A 27,042-nucleotide genomic window follows, 5' to 3' on the forward strand; every position below is an offset into this window, starting at 1 on the left:
GAGTGATGCTTCTTAGAGTGGTAACAACTCCGGGTCAGATTTGTTTTTGAAAAAGATTTATTTGATCTACACATATTGCAGAGTGGGTTTGCTACATGGATAAAACAGACTGTAATGTTTTCATTAAACTCAGTAATGAATCTCAAAAAGTAAATCCATGCTTCTTCTACAGAACCTTAAACGTGAGAATTTGGCACCAAAAAAACCCCTATGTACTTCGTTCCTCCCCCTCTGCGGAAGAGCTAAACTGGAGGTGGTAGACACACCAGATACAATCTTGGCTGTCTCTGAGTCTCTGGCAAAGAAGGCCAGTCAAGTAGCGTAAACATCTGGCTAACCCACCAGGATAATTACTAATACTGCTCCCTTCAGTGCAGCAGAACTACATTTTGACTGAAACAAACAAACAAAATATTTCCAAGGTTGTTACTGGCTAATCTATAAAGGCAGGCAATAAAATAAATTATCGATTTGTATGCCATGACACTGACTCCCTGTTGGCATTGTCCAAATGAAATATCCCACCTACCAGTTACTTTGTCAAGTAGCTTCAATAGCAAGAATGAATCTAAGCTATGAGACTTAAACGTAGAGTTAGGCTACATGGTGCAAACTAGAGATGCACTGATCCAGCTTTTTCAGTTTCGATACCAATCCCGATGCTGTGGCTTTGAGTATCAGCCGATACCTGATACCGATCCGATACCATGGTTGATCTAAAAAGCTATATACCTTTACATGTAGAACAGAAAAGACTAGAGGCATCAGGCATTGATGGCCACACAGTTATTTCCTAAGATAAAATAAAACAAAATGAAACAGATTAATGCAATGATGAACTTTTTTTTTTTTAAATATAAAATGTGAAAAAATATAAACAATTTCAATAGCAGTTGAAATAGTGTGAAATACCTCCATACAGCAGATTGTCTCCTTCGCTCCATGACATATGACGTAGCTTGCGTCGCTATAGATTTAAATGGAAAGGATCGCCTCAGGTATAGGTTGAATTTTCTGATAACCGATTCATCTGTTTTGATGATATCGGGGCTGATATTCGATCCAGATATCAGATCGGCACATCCCTAGTGCGGACTAACTGAGAGAGACCTTTCAATAACACCTAGCTGGATCCCTGCTTTGTATTTCATCTCTGTCACCCTCTTCAGTAAAATAAAGTGGAGGCATTGCACAATACTTCTTTAGAGTCAAAGTCTTGGATTGATAAAGAAATAAGACGGCAGCAGTAAAAGACAAATACAAACAGCAATGTTTGAAAAAGCACTGTCCTCACCAAACATGTCTTGTCTGCCCAGACCAGATATGCCAACTACTGGAGCTCTGCCTGAGCACTACCTATTTCAAATACAATGGCAATTTTTACAGACAGAAACATGGCTGTGCCATGGGCTCACTGGTATCTCCCATTGTGGCTAACCTGTACATGGAGGATGTAGAATACAGAGCATTGAACTCCTTTGAGGGAACAGCACTGAGCCGCTGGTTCAGATATGTAGATGACACATGGGTTAAAATCAAAACTAAAGAGGTACAAGTTTTCACTGAACACATCAATTCAGTGGACAGAAACATCAAGTTCACAAGAGAAGATGTTAAGGAGAATAGTTTGCCCTTCTTGGATTGTGACGTGCACATTACAGAGGACAGAGGCCTCCACATTGGGGTATACAGGAAACCCACTCACACAGACCAATACTTACTGTTCGATTCTCACCACCCACTGGAACACAAGCTAGGTGTTATCAGGACCCTACAACACAGAGCTGATAACGTACCTACCAGCACTCAGGCCCAAGGGAAAGAGCATGAACATCTGAGGTGAGCTCTAAAAACTTGTGGTTACCCCAGTTGGACCTTTGTGAAATCAGTAGCCTGTTCCAGAAAGAACAAGGTGGGTGAGGAAGAAAAGAACAAGCGCAATAACATTGTCATCCCTTATGTGTCTGGGGTATCTGAAAAACTCAGGAGGATATTCAGCAAACACCACATCCCTGTGTATTTCAAACCCAGTAACACACTCAGACAAAGACTGGTACACCCAAAAGACCGTACACCACACACTCAGAAGAGCAACCTAGTGTACGCTGTCCAATGCAGTGAGGAATGCCCAGACTTGTACATTGGTGAAACAAAACAACCACTAAACAAACGCATGGCCCAACATAGAAGGGCTAACTCGTCAGGACAAGACTCAGCTGTCTATCTACACCTCAAGGAGAAAGTACACTCCTTCGAAGACAGCAATGTGCATATTTTGGACAGGGAAGACCAATGGTTTGAAAGAGGTGTAAAAGAAGCCATCTATGTGAAATTGGAAAAGCCATCTCTCAATAGAGGAGGAGGTCTGCGACACCACCTATCCCCCACCTATAATGCTGTCATTTCATCATTGCCCAGGAGATTTAACAACTTAACCTCTAAAAACAACGGTCGTTCACAAATGGCCTCATGTGACTCTAATGACTCCAGTGACAACCGTTGCAGCAGGAGTTTCAACGACTCTCGTTGACACACCATTGGAGCACTAACGAACCAGTGACATCATTGGCCTTGTGAAGACCTCCCCAGAGGTTAAATACCTGGGTGCTTCCACACCAGTTTGTCAGACTAGTTCCAGCCTAGTCAGACAAGCATGAACTGATGAAGCCTCTTGGATAAGAGGTGAAACGTCTTCTAAGACAAAACCAAGTCCAGTTGCGTTCGATTCAATTGCCTTGAGATATGTCTTGATAATAAATGAAGCATACACTTGGTAAATGAATCACTGATGTTCATAAGTTCAAAATGAATCCATAAAACCAACCACTCAAATACAGCGTGTACAGTAGGCGGGCTACATGCCACATATTTTTTTCAAAGACTGGACATCTTATGTTATGTTCATAAGACTTGCTCCTATTGAGTTTTGATGGGTGATTGTGTGTTTATAGCTCCCTGTAGAAAGCTGCAGTACTTACTGTTCTACAGCAGATGGAGGCAGCATTGCTCTTATCTTAGCAGCTCCTGCTATGATATATGCATTTGCCTAATGTCTTACTGAATTTGAATGTTTACTGGAAATAATTAATCAAGCTTGATCACTTACTCAAGCACCCTTGGTGGTAACACTATTTCATTTTGACCCCCCTGTATAGCATTTATAAGCAAGATATAAACAATAAATCATTACAGAACATTATAATGTTGCTGTAAACAGAGATAAATAAATTCTTAAGTTAATTAATGTCATTAACGTCAACAACTGTGACTCCTCCTGTCAGGCAGGATGCTTCACAGGCAAAGTTGCATGTTATAAACAAATACATTAACAAACATTTGCCCTTTTGTCTGTTTACAGCGACATTACAGTGGCCTCAGGGACATAACACAAGTATGTGCTGCTTAGAAATGCTGAATTGGAAGGTTGACTTAAAATATTACCCAGAGAGCAACATGTAACTTGTACTCAAGGTAAAGTGATTAAACTGATAGCAACATGATAAGAGGCTGCTGAGCCAAGTAAAAAAAAGTGAATAGCCATGTATTTCAAGGTTTGAGTTTGGCAAACGAGCATTTATGTATGCAGCTCCTTGTATGTGGAGTCTTCTGCGGATGGACTTTAAGTTGCACTCATTGGTTCCTCTCGGCCATTTCAAAACACTGTTGCAGGATTTTTGGATGCAATCATCAATATGCCAATGTCAGGGTGTGTTTGTCTTTGTAATCATGTGTAGTTGCCTCTGTTTTTTGTTAACATATTTTTGGGCTTTTGTGCAAATATTTAATATTAGCTTAATATTAATTAATAGCTTAATATTTTTATTTTCTATTTTTGTTCTATGTTGTCTGCCTGTAACTTCATGTTGCTGCCATTTTTGGCCAGGACACCCTTGAAAAAGAGAATTTTTTTTATCTCAATAGTTTTTTTTCTGGTTAAATAAAGGTTAAATAAAAAATAAATAAAAGGTTCAGTGTGTAATTCTAAGAAGATAGTTGATCGCTGAGTCTCATTCCAAGGTCGTCAAATACCAATGCTTCGTCATGCCCCTCGGCGTGTAATATCGATGCAGAAGGCACCCTTTGCCATCTATGAGACACACCGGGCTTTCAACTTACTCCAGTGTGAAACTATTTCCAGCACTATCTGATGCTCAGAGCAACTGACGTAGTATAAAGAGTGAGAAAGTCTGTGTAGGGTGGGAGGGAGCGGTGATGAGTGGGTCAGATTTTCACACAGGGGACTGCTGTTCATGTCCCATGTGGAACCACAAGTCAGTGCTGTTTTAAAGTATTGTTATGTAACTTTTGTCCATGTGTCACTTACTGACGTCATCTATTTTAACCCAAAATAGATGTTTTTTCTAAACCTTACCACGACTGTTTGACAACATTAACCACATGTTAAAAGGTGTTTCATCCAGGAGACAGCTGTGCGTCACATACAGATGCTAAAGTGTGCATGTAATAGAGATGCCAAAGGGTGCCTTCTGTACCACACATTGGGGAGCTTGAGAAAGCTGCGGTATATGACGACCTTGGATGAGAATGTGTTGACGATCTTATGTTAGTAGTCGGACCGAATCACCAACCAAAAGCGTCGATATTTGACAACCTAGGAATGAGACTGGGTCAGTATTTGATGACCAAAGAGTGAGACTGGGTCAGTATTTGATGACCAAAGGGTGAGACTGGGTCAGTATCTGACGACCTGGGAAAGAGACTGGGTCAGTATTTGACGACCTATAAGACTGAGTCAGTATTTGATGACCTGGGAATGAGACTGCGTCAGTATTTGATGACCAGGGAGTGAGACTGCGTCAGTATTTGATGACCAGGGAGTGAGACTCAACAGTCAAATATCTTTCTCCAGAATTACATTTTTTAAAGTTACTTTAAAGTTTTCCTTTGTTGTTCCATCTTTGAATCTATATTAAAACTTCTTGAGTGTCTGAATCACTCGCCTGTGTCTTCTTACAGTAATGGCTGACTAACCCACTGCACATCAATTATAAGCGCATCACTTTTTGCCATTAGAGATTCTTCACACTTGTGTCTCCTTCATGCAGTTGTGAGTCATCGTCTAATAATGCACGTCAAGGTGTTTGGAGGTGGCTACCTAACCTCACTGTCAAAAACTTACTCATCTGTCCTGTGTGATTAAAGGATGTGAGACTGCTCTGGAAGCATCAGCAGCAATAATAGCCTTGCTAGTCTGTTCAATTATCAGTCTAATGATTATCTAAGCGTGCTGGGACTTTGGCGTAGGCCTTCGCAGGCAGAGACGGGGCTGAGTGTTAAGTCCCTGTTGTGATACGGAAATTATATAGTTAAAGTCATTTTTACCTTTCAGTTTTATTTAACTGAGCCTAAGTGTTAATGTGCGAGACACTGTATGCAGATTTCTTTAATTTTGTGCCTGACTGCCAGTCACTGACAAAGTCAGTCGAAAATCAAGACAATTTCAAACTCTGTCGCCTTGAAATTCTGAGCAATGTCACATGAACAAGCCTTAAAAAAAGCTCATTCAAAAACTAAAAGAGCAAATACCTTCAACAACTTGAAGGTATTTGTTAATACTTATTAACATCTTATTGTTAATTGAACTTAACGTATATTTATTGTACAAAAGTGACAGAGAATTAGTACTTTGCTGTGCGTTGCATGGAGGTGCTGATAACCACAGAGAGGAAAATGTTAACTCGACTGTGGTTTTAGTTAGTTGGACGAACTGTCCAACAATTTAGCCAAAGAAATAATGAAAAAGTACTGACCAGATTCATTAAATTTGCTACAAGTATCCATGGTACAAGAAAATTAATCCTATGTTTTTGGTGATCCTCTACACCTTCCTCTAACACCACATTTAGCCCCACTGGTAAGGCACTATAAACAGTAAGTCCCTACGTTTGTCCAATACTTTTGTCCTGTGGAGCACAAAAACATAACAAATTAAGCATATTTTCAGACATCAGGGATAACATTATGAGTAAAGGCTCTTTTTAAGACCTTATGTGGCTTTGTAATTCCAACAATAGGGATCAGTGTTGTATTATTTTTGTCTGTTTTATATTATTATATTGTATTGGTCAAATTACAGGTGGATTTTAATACGTATTGTATTTCTATTTACTAGTTTGAGGACTAGCCTGCTTTTACATGTTAGTTCATTGCATTTTATGTTTAAAAGTGGGTTTAACATTTTTTTTATTGTTATTAGAGTCTACAGCTGCTTTGAGAGGCTTCAATTAGGCACAGCAGTGATTTGAGCTAAATGCTAACTTAAAGCAGCTGTGTGGAACTTTTTACCATTTATAAAACTGTCCCTAGTTCGTATCACCCCCCCTTGAAGAACCACATATTTATTTGAACCCAACAGTGACAATAAAGCCTTTCTCTATATGGCTATTTAGCGTAGCCTCGGTCGGGTCAGACACAGTGGAAGTCAGCAAACCAGAATATGGCACCCGGAGGCAGGAAGTAAGTCTGCATGCCCACAGCGGCCCGCAGCCATTAAACCACAGAAGAAGAAGTAGCCGTGTTTGTGAGTAGGATTTAAGAAACAGGCTAAATGACATGTAGTAGGGAGCAGTGAATGATTTCGGACACATTGCACACTCTTGTACAGTAGGTGGTGGTATGCACCTGGAAGTTTGCGATCCGCCAATAAACTGAGAGAAGAAGAAGAGCCATGTTTACAGAGAGTGTTCTTTGAGTAAGCGGTATGCAACAGGCATTGCTTAACACATAACAGTTTTACCAGATGTATCTATAAGGACTTGGTTGTACTTTCGATGTCATGGCGGATAAAGAAGGAGCACCATCTAAAAGAAAAAGTACAGAAGAACAGAAGAAGGCTAAACGGGACAGTGATAGGGCTCGAGCCCAGACGCGTGTAAACCTCGGTCGGGCATTCACCAAGTGGAGAGAGCTGAGAGATTTGAAAGGTTTTAAAACTGATCCTGAGTTGGCCTTTTTCCTAATCGACAGGTATGTAATTTTTGTTTTTATTTAGAGAATATACCGCAACTTGTTAGACGTTGTTTCACTTAAATATATGACGACATGGAAGTTATAAGCAAGCTAAATGTAGCGTTAGCTGATGTGAACCGCTTTTGTCTAGTAACGTTATAAAACAAACGCCACTAAATTATCTGTGACTGTGACCATGAACACAAATATACAGCAGGCAGTTGTCCTCAGTTTATAAGAAATTCAGAGCTACACCAGAACATTTATGATTTTCCTCTCGCCCTCCAAAACAAATGCATGCGGTAATTGCTGGTTGCAGTCGAGATTTTACGAATGAAGCCGAATGCCGGCTGCAGTCAGAATTTTACGACACCATGCTGTGGGTGTCATACTGCTTCGGCCAAGGGGGGCACTATAATCAACGAAAACGTAAAGTTCCGCACAGCTGCTTTAAGCATGCTAACACGCAGAAAACGACAATGTTAACATGCTAATGTTTAGCGTGAATGTATAATGAGAATTGGATACATCGTTAAAAGTGGGACCCTGTTCATGCCTGCCAAAGTTGCTCAGTGGCACATAAAGCCAAAAACATTCAACTGCTACATATAAAATTACCCAGATCATCAGCACTACTTCCGCATCTCTGGGTCCATAGAACAGGCACAGTAGACACTTCTGCAGGCTAAGCCAGCTACTTCCGGTGTAGTGCTCCTCTAACTTTAAATGAAGAACAAAAATGACTTCTCAGCTTTCCAAATGTTATCAGACTAAATGGTTTAAATCCTGATAGTTAAACGAGTGATATTGCAAGGATTGTGATGGTCAAGAAAATGTAACGACTGATTTACAGACGTCCCTTTCATACTGTCTTTTTGGGCCCAGTGGCATCACGAGACAGACCTGGAAGTTGTAATTCCACTGTCTGGCCCCTATGAAAAATGGCTTCAAAGCATAGCACACCTTCAGGGGGCCTGATTTTTAGCCATAGATTTTAATAACAACAAGATACCAGATGCCAAGATGGCACCTATTCATTTCAATGGAGTTGCTCACCTGGTGGATTCATAACAAGAAAAAAAACCCAAAAAAACGCAAGTTCTACTGGGCTCATAGGGCTTACATTGTGATATCGTCATGGCTTTTTAAATCACTGTTCTTGGCATGTGTAAAGTTTTACAAATAAAAAAAACACCATGGATCAAAAATCCAGAGTAGAAAGAGTCATAACTGACCTTGTTTGCAGTACGAGGTGTCCTGTCAACAGTTTTATAGACATCTCTTTTACAGTGGTGGCCTGTAAGGAAAACGCTTTTTGGGCCACAGGGGATTTATTTGCTGCAATACTGCGAGTGGCCACTGGGAAAAATTTGCTACAAGGCTGACCACTCTCCCAGGGGGATGTTTTTAGCAGGTAATTTTTCACTCGGCCTCCAACTTAGTTTAGTGTGTTAGCATGCTTACATTGGATAATTAGCACTAAGCACAAAGTATTTCATTCTCATATGTAATAGATGAGGAGAATTTCATTAGACAAATATTTTGTCATAAACCAAGGAACTGAACACATTCAATCTGATGATGGTGCTGGAGTAAAAGTCAAGGATCACCAAATTTATTAGACTGAAGTTGCCATGCTGCTTGGCCAAACATGTAATAGATTTGGGCACCCATGCAAAATATAGTAACAATTCTAATATGACCACCCTGGACCGTGTCATTGAATGAATACCACTTATTTCTATACACAGTGTATATTGCACAGTAGAGACTGTTGTCACCAGTACAGGATGAAAGGTTAAAATTCAGCACATACCAGATGTTGCATTCTTATATTTCTCCCTTTAGATATTAGAGAGTTAATGTGTTGGCACACAAAGCATTTGGTGCAAATCAGGATGACTTATGCCACTGCACTTGGTGCAGGGTCATTATAAATCCAAGCAGTTCCAGTGATTACAGGGTTTCTCATCCACCACTGATGCTTCATCAGATATGTCCAAATGCAAATTAGTGCATGCTGTCATCTGGAGAATTTCAGTGACTTATTGAGCAGCCAGTACTTTTCCTCGATCAGAGTCGGCCACTCTGTCTCAGGGAAAGGTAAGGAGAGGAGTCAGCTGAGGAGGTTAGGTTTAGCTTTGGGTTTATGCAAGTGGAATAATAGTGATAGGAAAAGTTTAACCATTTGAGAATATCTGGTCATGTCCTTAATGACAAACCTGCCTTCTTATGGCTGCATTGCATGATGGATGATTGTCGACCACTGGTGCAATATGGTTAGTGTACATTGAAGCTTTTAATGTTTTATGCAGCACCCAGAGTTCCCTGATGATCAAGTCCTTGTTTGACCAGTTATCCAGGAGGAAAAGGAAAAGTCTGTTTTCGGTGTCTTTTATTTTGAGGTTAAATGTGTTTCATGTCAAATTTTCCTTTTAAGCACTGTATATTTTAGTGTCTCATCCTCAAACACACAGTATGAATTGGACCAGGCATGAGATTTTCATGCTGTTGGATAATCCCTCAGTATTATGAAACACAGCCACATGTACCAGTCCCTGTTTATTAACCTTGCTTCAAGAGAAACCCGTTATTTCACTCGTTCTGACAGGTTAACTTTCTGCTCTGAGCAGTATGTAACAGGAAAGAACAAATACATCAGTAAATGCGTGCATGGACCCACTCATTCACCCACCACACACAGCAAATGCCTCAAACACCTCTTTTATCACTACTCAGTGTACTTATTGAGTGCTCATCCAGGCTGATCAAAGAGCCCTAATTACATGCATTAGTGAGTGACGACTCCACTGAGTGGGTACCACACATACAAATAAGACTTTGTATGCTAGGTAACAGGTTTTAATGTGCGTGTATGAGAATTTGTGTCGTGTGTGGGTGTGTGTTTGGAGTGTCACCTGCACTGTACATTGAGCATGAATGTGCACGTGACGCAGCTGCTCATGGTGCCCCAGTACAGTGTTAGTCACTGTCACCTCGCTATTCAGCAGAGGATGATGGACGTCGAAGGGTCAGCCACCAATTATCCTCTTTACACTGATGGGAGAGGCTGTCCCTCCTCTTCATGCACCTCGATCACCTCCCGTCTTTCTTATTCCTCTTTTGCCATTCACGTTATCGCTGCCTTTCACAGTATGTGGGAAGAAATTGAGCATGGTAAACTGTTGTTATTTGTGGAAGCAGATTTTACTGTTTATAGACCCACATCTATCTATTTGGGGTAAGTTCATAGCAGTTTTAACCTGACTGTAATGTGTACAAGGTCACACAAGCTCATCTTGGGAAAACATGTCTAATATGGTTTCATAATCATGTAACTGTATTGGTGTTAGTCACTGTCACCAGTGCAACATTTGCATTTTTAGCCTTTCTGATCCCACCCCACCACCCACATCCCAAAGGAGCTCACGTTCTTGCCAGACAGTTAAATCTAAGTAAATCTTCTCATCTAAGTCTGTGCAGAATAATTAACTGAAATAAGAAAAACACATTCGTAAAATTTAATATCTGTTCAGTACTTTTTACTTTTTATGCTTTTAGGAAGACATTTACCCATATTTGGGGGCTCTAGTGGCTGTTGGACCCCAAGGAGCCACTTACTACTTTAATGCCATGAATAGGGCTGCGCGATTATTGATGATTATTGATGGTTTGAAGTTTAGTTTCTCCCCTGCGTCGCTGTTTGTGTTTTCAGATATCTGCCTTATTTTACTTATTTTACACTGTCAGATGCATAGTATTCATGTTAAGTCACTGCAGATGAAAACCCAATATTTCCTGTTTTGGCTGCTTCACAATAAAAGCTATTAAATAACAAAACATTGTGGGGCTTTTATTATGAAGACTATAGGAAATTAAACATCCACTGTTTTGCAACAGCTTAAGTCAAGACAAGCGCGTCATATAACAGTCAGTGTATGTGTTATTTATTCTAAAGCTGTAACTTAATATTGTAGATTCGTATTGAGCACCATTTAAATTAATCACCTTGATGTTCTAAACTAATAAACTAAGAGACAAAGAGACTTTTTTTCTGTTACAAGAGACTTTTAAGTTTAAGTACAGCACTTTGATGCAGCCTGTATTAGTGAGTAAGTCAAGCACTTTGATATGTCTTATGTTAATGTTATCTGTTCAAAGCTCTGTCTAGACTGCAAGCATCTCAATGTGTTTTTTCACTTGAGCATCTAAAAGTGCAATAAATGTTTTTGTTGAAAAAATAAGAAGAGATAGAAAGAATCTCGATCTCAGTTCTTGCATATATATATTGGGATTAGCGGGATTAGATAGTTTGTATTTAAAGGGCAGATTTAACATTAATTTGTCATCCTCATTATCATCATTTCATGTTTGGATGTATTTTCTGTTTATTGCACTTGAAATAAGCGACATCTGTTTTTGGGGAAAAAGCAGGATGGAGGGATGAAAAGTGAAGGCCACTTCTCTGCGAATGACGTTGCACATAAACTATTACAGCACTGTGAGCTCTCGAATGCTGTCCCACAAAATGGTGTGTGATTTACTTTGTTATTCAAAGGGAGAAAAAAAAGCAAGTTAATGGGCAATAACACACTTCATGGCTTCGCTGAGTGGCTTGTTTTGTGTCTCTTATTTAAACAGACAACATATGATTATGTTTATGTGCATTGCACAATGTCTGGCTCACACACAAACACGACATACACAGTGTCTTCCATCCCACCCCCCACACACAAAAAAGAGAGAAGTCTGTCATTTTTTATTTGCGTCACATGAACTCTTACATAAGGAGCCGGTGAAACGGGTACATGATGTATTGGTCATACACGGCTGTCTTGAGTGGATGTGGAAATGAAGTGTGAAAGCCACAGGTGAAGATTGGAGTGCACAAATAGAGGAAGCCGTGCCATTAGTCTTATTTTCATATCTGTCGCAGTTAATTAGCATTACTTATGCTGGCTGACGGGGTACAAAATGTTCAGACAGCCCCCTAGAGAAAACATATTGTTCTTTTTTCCACAATTATCCGAGAAAATCTCCCCACATGGGTACCCCATCTGAGCCTTACCTTCTCACAGAGGGTGACTTTTAACAAAAAGTTCAACAGGATTAAAAACAGCTTAACGAGTGTGATCAAATAAAACCATAGGAAAAACATGCTGACAGAGGGTGTTAATCTAATGATGTGCCTGTTTTGAGGTCAGCCTCTTGATTAAACCAATAAGCTTAGAGTAGGAATCTGGTCTAGAGAAGCTATGCCAACACTACATACAGTATGGATATGAGGACGTATGAGGACAGACAAAGTCACTGCCGCTCAAATCTCTTCCCAAAGTACTGCTTCTCTTTTGATGCATCTTTAACTGAGTGGTTAATAACTTTTGCTTTTTTTAGCCAAAATTGTTGTAAATGTTCTGCTGAGTTTTGTTTTCATATTACAGCAGTTGGTTGTAATATACAAGTTTTTTGTTGTTTGTATTCTCTTCATTTTGCCATGAAGCCATAAAAAAATCTCCCCCAGCAAAGCACAATAGGCCTCTGTGCAGCCTCCCTGTTGGCTTATGGTAGTAATAATGTAATAATAATAAAAATGATAATCTTTATGTGTAGAGCCTTTTCAAAAACAGCATTGCAAAGTGCTTCACAAGGCAGGGAAATAAAACAAAACATAAAATCATCAGAGTTTAAAAGAAACTGATTAAGAAAAAACAATTTCATAGCTAATTAAATAAAAGGCAGTTTAAAGGAAATAAGAACTCAAGAAGAATCAGGAAAGGCTCTCCGATAATAGTATGTTTTAAGAGGGGACTTAAAAGAAATTACTGACATGGTTGACCTGATTGCCTTGGGCATCACTCCAGAGCCTCGGGGCCCTCACTGCAAATGCTCCGTCCCCTTTAGTTTTCAGCCAGGCCTCTGGAACACACAAAAGACCACTGCCCGCGGATCTCAAAGTATGTACCGGCATGTACGCTACGAAGAGTTCAGAGATATACTGTAGCTGGGAGAGACACCATGAAGACCCTCAGAAGTTATCAGTAAAATCTGTTCTAAAACATACTGGGAGCCAGTGTGAAGAGGCTAAAATGGCAATGATGTGATCATGGCTCTTGGTTATGTTGCTATTAAACCAGTAGATTTATTTTTCACATGAAACTTTGAGACTAGTTTGTTGTTCCCAATATCTTTAAGCCACCAGAGCACACCTTTTCTGCCATCAATGAGCATGTGTGCTCCAGCCATCAGTTCTGTTGGTCATACATTATTAGCACTTACCCAATTAATATAATGGTAAAACCAAGTGCACAAGTACAGAGGTCTGTAGTAGTGATGGATGTTTTCAGCGGGCAGTTTGGGTGTAATCATTTTACTGTTTGCTTACAAATTAATTGAATAACTCCTGAGTTTGTTTGCAAACTTTATGATTGTCTGACGGCTCGTCCTTGTTGCCATTAGACCTATTTTTAGCAATATCAACACATATACTGTATATACAAGACCAAGAGTCCTACATCTAAGAGATGCATGCAGCTCCAGTAGTCCTTAGGTACAGCAGTGCTTTGAACTAATCGCTCATTTCAGCATGCTAAAATGCTCACAGTGACGATGCTTACATGTGGATGTTTAGCAGGTTTAATGTTTATCATGTTCACCATCTTGATTTAGCATGTTAGCATGATAACATTTGCTAATAAGGGCTAAAGGCAAAGTATGGCTGAGACTGGTGAAAATGTCATTGCTCTTGCAGGTATTCAGTGATAAACCAAATTTTAACCCGAGGACGCTGTAGGAAAATTCAGCTGATCACAAAGTTAACGCAGTAATATATATCCTGAGGGGGACATAAGTGTCTGCACCAGATTTCATGGCAACCCATTCAGTAGTCGATGAGATATTTCACCCAGAAAAACACATGTGAATCTCCTGATGGTGAAAGAGGCAGAGTCAGGGGATGGCCAAAGTCATTAGGATCCTCCAGGGAGCATACAGTAAATATCAATTTTCATGGCATCTTAAAAGTTGTTGAGATGTTTCACTCTAGATCAGCATCCCAGAGCTGCACTGCTAGCCTGGCTAAAAATGTTTGTTCAGTCAGTTCAAAACATAAAAGGCCTTATTTCAACACTGACCAGCACTGAGTTAATGATAAAACCCTTCAATGACACTTCCTCCGCATAAAGAAATTCACACAAACATTTGAGATTCACAGTGAGGGAACAGGATGAATCTGCAAGGCTACCCCTCATTTACAGCCCAAATCTGATTATAATGCTTGATGGGCCCCTGGCCCTGACCTGTCCTTGTTAATAAATGGGCATGCCAGCACCACCAGCAGATACAACCAAGGCCCCAAAATGAATAGTCTAATTGATTTGTGTGGTAGAGTCTGAGCAGGCCGTGTCATCATCAGCCATAGTTACAAAAAGAGAAGCAAATGTGTAATTATTGAGGCACACTGCAGGTCTGCAGCGGTCTGCTCTAATTCTCTAATTACTTGTGTGTCACAGAGTGTGTATGCGCATAAGTGTGTGTGTGTATATGCAAGTGTCAGGGCATAGTAGCCACGGAAATGAAAAACACCCACTACGCTGGTGACACTAATACGTAACCCTACATGCAATATAACACTCCAGAGCCTTTCATCTCCAACAACCTAAACATTAGGAATGAAACAGATTTTACACCTGCTGAAAGCTCACACTGGTATTTAAACATCAAACACATTACTGCAGAGTCCATTTTTTTCTACTTGCTCCCATTTTAAAAGGTCACTCAGCCGCAGCATTTTAACCAAAGTCATTTGAACTAAATTCACTCCTGATAAGCCATTAGAAAGGTTACAACAACATTTTAGGCAGGTTAAGCCATCAGGCAAGCAGGTAATAATCCTCCGAATGGTAATGAGTGACTGCAATTTGTGAAGTGCAGGTCACTTAACAAAAATTAGAGGAGAAAAGAATACATTATCCACTTCTCGTATTGTTTCTCCTGTCTGATTCACCTCAGATTTTTACACAATAACATGATGTTTAATGTGGCACTGCCTGTTGACTGTCCTATTAAACAAATGAACACAATGTGCAGACGTTGTGGTCCCAGACAACTTTCACTGCAGCTTACCATTAACCTGTGGTCACTGGTTCACACGGTTTCTGTTCATTTATGCTCCCTTACTCAACAGACAGCGGTATCACACAATGGTGGCGCAAGATCCGGCTTGACATCCGTCATCCAGGGCCCATCACTCACGATGTCAATGCTGCATGACAAATTACAGCCTTTAGTAGGACTGTTTGCATATGTGTGTGTGTGTGTGTGTGCCGCACTGGGTTTCTGTTTATATTTGCAGTACGAGAGAGTGTATTTGAGCATGGTTGTTCTTGTTTGTTCGCGTGGGAGGATTCTGTTTAAATTCTACCAGAGATTAAAAAGATGCTCGTGATAGCTGTCTCTATATTTTTCACACCATTTATGCACTTCAGACAGCCAGTAAAAAGTTTGCGATGAGATATCTTGTTAATTACATTTCTTTGACATTTTAATAATGTAAAACTATCACTGCAGTAGGTCTGGCCGGCGCTGAGAAGATTGTTTAAATGTCATGAAACTTTCAAAATCAAGTCGGTGAATCCAAGTAAAGTTACAATAGAAATCTGAAGCTTTTTTACATACATAAATATCCAGACTGATGCAACCTACAGTCCACAGAATCATGGATTAATACTTAGACAGTCAAAGAAAAATGTTTTGCATGTATTGGCCTGGTGGCCCTTCACCAGACTGTGGAACAGCTTCATACACCAGGCTGTCAGGATGCAGAAAACTCCCCCTTCCACCTACAAATAACTCTGACTGTTACTGCAACCCACCCAAACTCCTTTTTTACAGTTTTTCAGTACATCTCCTTATTAGTCATTGCATGGATGAAACATTTACTTGCACATTTGTATTTTGCCTACACATCTGTTACGCTGTATTGCAGTATCTATTTCATTTGTACTATGTATTACTTGTGCACTGTTCATGCCATTTGCATAATTATCATTCACTGCATAATTTAACTGTCATTTTATCACTATATTTAGTACTTACTTGCTTCTTTTGTGTGTGTACGTTTACACCGAGGGTCTGGGGGAAACAGTTTCCCGTCTATGTCTTGTACATATAACAGAACTAACAATACAGTTGACTGACTATTATTACCTTTGCTAAGGAGGTTATGTTTTCAGTTCAGGCTGTCAGTTGGTTTGTCTGTTTGTCAGCAGGATTTCGGATAAACTGCTGGCCCAATTTTCATGACACTTGGTGAAGGAATGTGGCATGGGTCAAGGAAGCACTCATTAAATTTTGGAGTGGATACAGAAGTGCAGATAACAGGATACACAAATTATTTTTCCACATTTGTTAACATTGCGAGATAAGGCATTCACAGTGCCTACACAAAACTGCTCACAACAAGGCCTATGGATTATCTTGAGTAACCAGGTCATGATATCTGGAAAGAGACATTGCTGTTAATTTTTTTTAAAAGACTTTTAATTTATTTATTTTGGCACTTTGAGCACCACAAGCCGTGTGCCATCTAGTTCTGTTATATTGGAGAGAAGGCAGACAGCTCTATGACTGATATCTCCAAGGCTCTGCATCTCACACCAAAACAATCCAGACTGATGAATAGCACTGCAGTTAAGAGGAAAAATAAGCATTTTTGTAATTGTAGAAATACAAATATATATTCATGGATATCAGTAATCCTTTGGGGTAGTCGACACATGCAGTCGCTCAAACTTCACACAAGAAGCAGCGTTAAGGAGCACTTGGGGACAGTGGTTTCATGGGAGGGCTGGTACAATTGTAAAACCACCGCAGTTATACCCGTGTTTTTTATTGAAACTAAGGTGTGGCTACAGAAACGTAAATATCCACATATTATGCAAACAGTTATACTCGTACCTATATTCAAATGTATATTGTCTGCAGTGATCTCCATCATAGATACTGATTCAAATTTGACTCAAGTAAAAATGTCTTCCCTTCTTGATGTTATTCCAGTTGCAGCATTTGTGCATAATAAGTTTTTTTTGCAGATTTGCACGTCATAAATAGAAGACTGGAGTATTGGCCTTGGTGGAGGTCTTTGCTCCCTGAGTCCCCTTCTATTGACTAATCTTATATATTTAATGTTACTACTGACATTTTCTAAAGCTGTAGTACAAGCGTTGGTTGTTGTGGTTGTGTGCTCTACAGTGTGCCATTAAAGAAAAGAAAAGCACACTTTAGGATTTTTCTTATATTTAATGATAAAATAAAGTCATCAGTAATTTACAGCTTCAACCTTTCAGTCTGAAGCTTGGCGTTATAATTAAAGGCCATGAAAATGCAATTTCTCAATCATCTTCTTACCATGAGTGATATGGGCTATGAGTTATTTTACATTAGAGATTTCTGTGTTTGTTACTTTCTGTGCTCTTCTTACTGGTTTGATGTATGCAAGACACAGAAAATGTATTTTTATTTTTTATTTCTGTGCACTACTGAGAATTAACATTTGCATCCAGGTTCTCAAATGTGAGAATTTGCTGCTTTTCTCTGTAACAACAATAAATGACACATCTTCTATCCCCTTTACATCTTTCATTAAAATGTGTAATGATTGTATCTAGATATGATTTAAGATGATAACATTTACACCTGGTATTAATATGTGTCCAGAGCACATACTGAGAAGATAAATTTCAACAGCTATTATAACATGTTTTTATTGCTTTGGAAAAAAAATGCAATTACATAGCATGCACATTGTGATATTGTCTGAAGTTTCAGAGACAGGACTGGTGTAAAAGTAAAATATTTAATAAATCTTCGGCTCAAACTTTTCCTTTGTTAAATATGTCAGAGCCAGTCAGGAAGATTTAAGAAGGCAGCAAGGAAGACGAGGATGAACCAGGCCTAGGTGATTGTAAAAATAGTAATCAACAGGAAGAATATATTCCAGATGATAGAGACACCACAGTAGTGTTAGCCTGAGATGAGAGAGAGGCATTGTGTGGCCCGATATCTTCGGCGTTAGGTGAGGGAGAGCCGCTGATTCCTTGCGGGTTTGGAACATTTGCATGGGATTGTGTATTCCCGCCCACGTAGTTGTTTGTGTTAAATGTGGCCGCAGTGTGTCCCTGACCACCTGTGGAGGTGGATTGCCTCACAGTCTGTTCTCAGTGCGTCTTTGGTGCATTTGCATCTGTACTTTCATGTGATGAAACTCTATCTGGGTGCAGTTTAGTCATCCACAATGCATTTTAATTTAAGGTGTAAAGGGGGCCTTTGGCTTTTGAACTGCAGACAAACACAAGCAGTGGTGCAGTTCCTAGACTAGAGATGTATTTATTGAAAATTTTTTTTTAGTTGCTACAAAGTAATTCTCATACACACAGAAATAAGTGGAAAACAATTGTGGTTGAAAACTCATTCAAAGCTCCAACTCTGACAAGCTTTGGAAAACTGTTGGATGCACTGTAATGTAAAGTGTCATTTGTAGGACATGGGCTAAAACATGCACCAGTAATCATGAAAATAATCAACTGTATCTCTTTGTATTCTCTTGTGTATATATCAAGCTTGTTCAGATTCATCAGGAATTCTGTTTATAAGAATGCGAGATGACAAACATAACAGGGTTTCATCTCAACTGACCCAGACTGTACCTTGACAGTACAGTAAATGACCCTGGTCCAAAATTAAAAAAAGAAAAAAAAAAACACCCACCATTACAGAGACAGTTATACAAACACCACAACAGATGATGGAAGAAATAATGGACCCAGCCCATCAACAACCAGCCATCATCCACTCGTTAGTCCTCACATATTCGTTTTAAGTTCTGTTTTTGCTCGTACGTGTTTTTCCCCGTACATGCAGCTGCTGAAATAGCCTGCTGAGTGGATGTGTAATGGGGAGCTGGGGTTAAGAATGGGTGGCCTCCATTACCTGCAAAGCTTCTGCTCTCAACCAGTTTTGTTCAGATGCTCTCCACTGATCTGACGTATTTTTCATATATGGCCATTATATGACTTGCGTAAAGGAGGTGAGGGTTGATCAGAGACTATCAGCTGGTTTGCCGATGACCTGTGTTTACCGCCTCCCTCCACCTTCTGCTAATAATGTTGCCAAGGTCGACTCATTTCTTGTGTAAGTGTTTGTGAGATCCTCCATGAGCTGATTCATTTTATATGTGCATTACTTTGCATGATTTATTATTGTAATCTCCGGGTGAAACGCAGCACAGCTACCGAGTCATTACATGGGCCATGTCATCCATATGAAGTTTAGCTGTTATGTGGTGGAAAAGGGCAGATGGTGATTCAGGAAGAGACAGACTGACACAATGATCACAGTGTTTAGTATATCCCACACCTATAGAAATGCCAAGAAATGTAATGATTTTAGAAAAATACTATAGTGCCACAGTTTATGGTAGCAGTGAAAAAAGTACTCAGATCCCTAAATTGGAGATGAAACACTAAACAATAACAGTGTGTGGTTTGTCTCTGTTGTTCTCCAGTAGCATAGACTGTATAAAGATGGACGACACATCTCCACCCCCACTGTACAGACGTAAAGCTAAAATATCCCAGATATGGCCGCTATCATCTTGCTGTGGTGATGTCATTCGAAGCCAGAGTCTATGCAGTAGCGATCTCTGAGGTATCAGGTTTCCCACCCAGGGTAACATCATCAACCAGCCTAACGTCAGCCTAAGTTGATTCCATTGCTAAGGAAACTCTTCGGTTCCAAAATTTTACCAAAGAGCCAGCAAGATCTTAGTAGTGTCTCTATGTTAAGGATAACAGTCTATTATGTACACAAAAAAAGAGAATGGCCACGCAAGCGCAAAACTGAACTGGCACCACCAGCTATTTTACCCAACATGCACAGGGAAACGGAGCAAGTTCAAGTGGCCCTCAACCCCAGCTGTTACATTTTATTGATACTTCATGATGCAGACAATGCCTATGTTTGATTCGGCTTCTTGGTGGAATGATCATGATATAAGATGGCTTGTGGACGTGATCCCTGGGCTAGGCAAGCTGCGTCAGCTGAAAGACAGTAACATTAATGTAACATTAAAGCATTTTGCATTGTTGTGGTCTGACAACTACACTGAACAAAAATATAAATGCAACTATGGGGTGCCGTTTGTAAAGTGTCTCACGCTGAAAATAACGTCAACATTTTGCCACATTTAGCTTTAAACAATGTTTAAAAAAGTATTGCGACTTTTTTAACGTCACCTTTTACCACATTTACAGCAATATTTGTTAACTTAGAAATATATTAAATAGTTAAATCTAAATATTAAATGTGGCACCTAAATGTAAAATGTTAAATCTAAATATTAAATATAAATATAAATATAAATGTTAAATCTAAATATTAAATCTAAATGCTAAATCTAAATCTAAATGTTAAATCTAAATGCTAAATCTAAATGTTCTGGGTGAAACTAAATATTTAGCTAATATGCAAATTCACACTGCCGGTCACCGGAAGTACCAAAATAAAAGCTTGAGATGGTCAGACTGTGTTTATAGAATCAAATAACGAATTAAAACCAACTTATCAGGGGAAATGGACACTTGAACATACATTAGTGTGATAATAACTACCTAAAATAAGAAGAAACGTGTTTGGAGAAATTTTATTTGACGTGTACTTTGAGTTGTTAGTGTCCCTTCGGAGGGACTAACAACCTAAGCTAAGCTAACAACCGTTAGCTCTTAGCACCATTAGCAGTGTCTGTAATGACTCATTAACTCTAAACGGTCCGTGAAAAAAATATTTTTTTCCAGCGGATGTCTTAGTTACAACATGACTGAGCTAGCAAAGCAGTTTTGTGTTGCGATGTGTGGTATTTATTCAGTTTTGGGAAATCACAATGTCTAGAAAGCATCAGTGGCTGCAGCAGCAGCAAAGCTATCAGGACGTCATCTGTTAAAAGCCTCCTGTTGTCGGATACGACATGAAACTACTCCAGTTAGCTCAATCATGTTGTAACTAAGACATCCGCTGGAAAAAATATTTTTTTTCACGGACCGTTTAGAGTTAATGAGTCATTACAGACACCGCTAACAGGGCTAACAGCTAACGGTTAGCCCTGCTAATCTACGATAACCATGTTATTAATTTCAGAACGTGATAGTAATGTTTGTTCAATCATTGTGTTTATAGACTTTACAAACACCAGATTAGTCTAAACGGTGATATAGCGACGTGGAAAATGTGCGATATGCATATATATATATATATATATATATATATATATATATATATATATATGTAGCTAAACTCCGCTGGTTTTCTACCCGGAAGTATTTGCAAACAACAAGGTGATTCCCTCCGAAGGGACACTAACAACTCAAAGTACACATCAAATAAAATTTCTCCAAACACGTTTCTTGTTATTTTAGGTAGTTATTATCACACTAATGTATGTTCAAGTGTCCATTTCCCCTGATAAGTTGGTTTTAATTCGTTATTTGATTCTATAAACACAGTCTGACCATCTCAAGCTTTTATTTTGGTACTTCCGGTGACCGGCAGTGTGAATTTGCATATTAGCTAAACATTTAGTTTCACCCAGAACATTTAGATTTAACATTTAACATTTAGATTTAGATTTAGCATTTAGATTTAATATTTAGATTTAACATTTATATTTGTATTTAGCATTTAGATTTAACATTTATATTTAGATTTATATTTATATTTAGCATTTAGATTTAACATTTAGATTTATATTTATATTTAGCATTTAGATTTAACATTTAGATTTAGATTTAGATTTAATATTTAGATTTAGATTTAGATTTAGTATTGAGATTTAATATTTAGATTTAGATTTAACATTTAGATTTAGATTTAATATTTAGATTTAACATTTAGGTGCCACATTTAATATTTAGATTTAACTATTTAATATATTTCTAAGTTAACAAATATTGCTGTAAATGTGGTAAAAGGTGACGTTAAAAAATTCAAAATACTTTTTTAAACATTGTTTGAAGCTAAATGTGGCAAAATGTTGATGTTATTTTCAGCGTGAGACACTTTACAAACAGCACCCCATACGCAACACTTTTGTTTTTGTTCCCATTTTTCATGGGCTGAACTCAAAGATCTAAAACTTTTTCTACATACACAAAAGACCATTTCCCCTCAAATACTGTTCACAAATCTGTCTAAATCTTATGGTGGCTTATGGTAGAGAAATGGACATTCAATTCACAGGCAACAGCTCTGGTGGACATTCTTGCAGTCAGCATGCCAATTGCACGCTCCCCCAAAACTTGCATTTTAGAGTGGCCTTTTATTGTGGCCAGCCTAAGGCACACCAATAATAATCATGCTGTCTAATCAGCATCTTGATATGGCACACCTGTGAGGTGGGACAGATTATCTCGGCAAAGGAGAAGTGCTCACTAACACAGATTTAGACAGATTTGTGAACAGTATTTGAGGGGAAATGGTCTTTTGTGTATGTAGAAAAAGTTTTAGATCTTTGAGTTCAGCCCATGAAAAATGGGAGCAAAAACAAAAGTGTTGCGTTTATATTTTTGTTCAGTGTAGATGGCGACACTGGTAGACCATGCATTTTGTATGGAAAAAATAATTTGTGGGGTTTATCAGCTGCTGCACTGGAGACTGAATATATCGTTAGTCATGCACTACACAATGCAGTGACTTTTAAGTTCAGGTATCCTTTCATTTTTGCTTTCATCGCTGTCATCTGACTCCATGGGAACAGGTCTTACCACTATATCTAATCTCATTGGCTCAAAAAGCATAGGCAGTTAGGGTTTTGACCTCCTCTGTGGTTCTACGTATCTCATCTAAACTCTCAAACTCCACTGTATCAACTCTTAACTAGTCTAAAGTACAGTGTTGTACTCAGTGGTCCCAGTAAACAACCAGTCTCATGACATCACCAACTAGCTTGTTGAAAGATGGCTGCGTCCTATCAGCTAAAAAGTTAAACACTGTCTGGTAGGTCTGTTACAGTTTGCCAAATTCAGTTTCGATTTCGTTCGATACGGTACAGTGCTGCTAAATGAGAGACGATAGTGTAACAGCAGCTCTCGCTCCCTGGTTCGGGGTGTGTGTGTGCTGTTGTGTTAGCTGCTAATGAGTTTGTCGCTTTGCAGTGGCTCAGTGTGTACCATAGTTTTTTCATCCACCAGTTCCTCTGCATCACCCTCATAATTCACCATGAAACCAAAGTGGCTCCAAACACCAGACTTGTAGGTTACTGGAAGATCTTCTATCTCTGGTCCTGTAATGGCATTACTAACCATCTTGCAATGAGCTAGCTTAGCAGCTGCCTCCCAGCATGTCTCACTCGAGTAGAAGATTTCGGTTTGGAGGTGGTAGGAGCAGACAGCATGTTGCCTGTTTTGTCATTCAGTTCAGGTGCATTGTTGCACCCCTACTATCTAGTTTTCTAGCAAATCTAGGTGAAAATCAAGTTTGATTGCAATGCAAATATCTCCCCGAAGGTAAAATTCAGTTAAACCATAGTCATATTGTTAAGTGTTTAATCTCCACTTTAAGTAATAGTAGCAATACAGCCATGTAAAAACTCTCCATAAAAATGCCTCACCCATTTAGTTAATGAAAATACAAAGGGCCTACAAGCAGACCTTTCCATTTATAATGAGAATCATAACGACATACACACGTTCATAGGGAATTAAAATACCATTCTCCAGTCCATGCAAATCCTAACTCCTCCACTTATAATCACACTGAAAGTCTCATCACCGCACACACACATGCACACATGCACACAGAAAGACAGCCGACACTCAGCAGATGGTGTCCAGTCTCGCAGCGGAGCAGCATACATATGCAGGTTATAACTCAGCCAAATCCTCTACACTGAGGCCTGGCAGCGTGCTGAAGGTCCTCAGCCAACTGACTAGCATTTACAAGGAAATCACCCACCTGCACTCACAATCCAGCCACAGATGGTGTGGAGTTTCTGCTCAGGGAGAGCAGAAAGGATGTGACCACCGATTCTGTCGGCAGCCGTGTGTTTGTTTACAGACATAAGGAAGAGACCGTGGGAGGTGGGAGTGTTTTCCTCTCAGGGCCATTGGAGTCTTTTTTGTTGTGAGCTGTCAAGGTGTTTCAAGTGATATGATGGCGGCAGAGTGGTCGTACAGTGAGAGCTCACTGTAAGGAAAATAAATCTATTTCAGTGACCCTCTAGCGTAGCTGCAAACTCGCCAGCTTTGGCAAAGTGCGCTGTGTTGAAAGAGAAATATGTCGTCTGTAGTTTTTGACACCTACACCTCCACTGGATTGTGCTTGGCCACATGTTTTCTGTTAATTGAGATGCTGCTGTTAAACTTAGCTATAGGATATTATCTCGTCCAAATCAAGCTAACTTACACTTTGTTTGCCCCAGTAGCAAACAATTAAAAGCAGTGCATGGCGAAGCCTAATTTGTAGCTGTTTTCTTTTTCTATGGTATGCAAGCTGTTTACTTCTCAAGGCGGTGTAGCCAAGTACATGTGATGTGGTTCAAAAAATTAACGCCTCTTGTTTTTTTAATGTAAAGTCCAACACATCAGCAGCGTCATGATGCATCTTTATTCTCCAGAAACGCAGCAGTTTTATCGCATTAACTCCATGTGTAGTGGCAAACTTAATCTTAATTCCACAGCCACTCAAAGTTGTTAGCAGAAGGCAGAATAATTGGTCTTGACTCGTATGCACTGTGTATTTCTATTCCTTACTCACGAAATCAAAGAAGAGCCAGGGCGTAGTCTTGACCGTTTATTTTCCACGTTGCTGTACATCCAAGTTACATTTTTATCCACAAATTCTGAGCTTCTCTCAGTCGTAAAAACATAAAAAATTTAACCATGGGTGTTCCACATTATGCATTTCCAAAGCCTGTTACATGATGGTAACGTGACAATAACTTAACAGTGACATGACGGTCAAAAAACCTTTTTACACCGTACCTCGCACTGCTGCTAACACACTCAAACCTCTATATTGCCTTTTGTGCCGTGATGAGCATGCGCAGCGCATAGTTCAGGTATTACAAGAATAATGGGTAACTGGATGTTTAACATAAAAGACTAATGCCATTCAGGGGCTTACATAAACAGAACAAGCAATAATAGCAACAATCCACATTAATAAAGTATAAAAACACGCTATAAACCAACCAACTAAATTGTACAATCTTAAGTCAACATTGGCTCCTACACCATGGATGTCTGACAGTATCGTCTGTCCGTTGCGTGCTGCCTTATATCCTCACATGTAGCACAAAGGAGGAGAGAAATGGTCGAGGAAGAGAGTCAAGAAAAACACACAAGGCTAAGCAAAGACAACAAGGTGTCATCTATTTGCAGCTATTCTCTACACAGATGATTGCTTACACTGCTGGCTGCATAACATGAATTCCTAAAGGGAAAACCGTAATCAGAAGAATAACAGCTGCCTTAAAATTTGTTTTCATGGCAAAAAAACTTTTCACCAATCAGACACAGTAATAGATGCTGATGTTGATCAGCCAATTGTATTTCATCACTGCCAAAATGGTTTCAAGGTAGAAAAAATATTACCTAACACAGGCTGTCTGGCAAGGTTATAATTGTAATCGACAGACTCTCAGCCACAGTGGTCTCTGCCTGGTGTGGTGTTATTCCTCTGGATCAACACACAGGATCACTGATGATAGGCAGATAATCCAATTTATGTTTTTGTTTTTTTTTCTCAGCCACACCAGACAGATACAAACAACTTTTTAAAATTTGACACCAAGTAGTTCAAGGTATTGTTTGTTTGATTAGATTTTAGCAATTGTTACTCAGACAGGAGTAAATAGTGAATATTGGGGCGACTATTCTCAGCTGTGGATGAATACACATTTGGTGTTTTGGTGAGGGTAGCGGCAGGGCGGTGGGACTTAAACTATAGTGCCAATGTTCATGTGTTATGAGTGAGTTATGCAAGGCTTTGATACAGAGACAAAAGTTTGTATGATCATTATATTGTTGTTGTCTTTTAATAGGATTTAGGGACCATAAGAAAAAGCTTTATTTTATCCCTTAATGCCTCTGTAAACATTCAGTTAAAGCCCCGAATAAGCCTAGCTATGAAAATCAGCTTTGATTAAAGAGGGAAAGACAATCACAGGGGGAAAAAAAATCAAAAGAGTGTGAGCTTTCACTGTCACAGAAAAAAAATAGGAACAGAACATGGTTTTAACTCTTAACCAATCACTCACAAGTGACTAATACAAGCTTGGCTGCCAATTTTAATTCCTCACTGCCAAAGAAGTTTCAAAGTAGATTTATTTACCATGGGTTGGCCACCCGCCAGAGGAGTAAATATGGTAAAACTGACAGATTTCCAATGGCTTTTTTGCAGCATTTTATCAGTGTGATGGATGATGGTGATTTCCCCTCGTTACACACACAGGGACACACTGAAGTAAGCAAATTATTCCTCTTCATAGAGGTAACAAGACTCAGCTGCAATGATGTGTTTTTAGCTTTGTACTAGTCATGTGTCAGCTGAGGTTGAACCTTGGATCTCTGTCTCTCCAGTCAGAGGTGATCTTTCCTATTAGGCAGATGTTTGAGGCCTCGACTGATCAGGGTCCCCCAGCGTGCCTTAAAAATCTAAATTAAATGAGCAGAGGACATTGTTAATTTAGATTATGCCACAAAAGTCCCCTAAGTGTGCTAATTTGATCCGTGCCACTGACATGTAATAATGGATGATTCAGACTCACTTCCAATCTGCCAATGACAGTTCAAAGAGGCACAAGATCTTTTCTATACAACAAAAATGAAATGCATTCTTTTAAGTGAGGCAGTGAAATGCTGAATTCCCAAAGGTACCATGTTTTTTTTCTCTACAAAAGATTCTGCCCACAAAGGTACTGCTAAAGATCAGTTCAGCACAAGTGCAGTGATGTTGGTGTTGATGATGGTTATAACAGCGACTCTTTCCTTCAGGGTTGACGGTGATAGTGAAAAGCGCTCTTACTGT

This window comes from Epinephelus lanceolatus, chromosome 3 (assembly GCF_041903045.1).
Source record: "Epinephelus lanceolatus isolate andai-2023 chromosome 3, ASM4190304v1, whole genome shotgun sequence".
In the NCBI taxonomy this organism is placed as follows: domain Eukaryota; kingdom Metazoa; phylum Chordata; class Actinopteri; order Perciformes; family Serranidae; genus Epinephelus; species Epinephelus lanceolatus.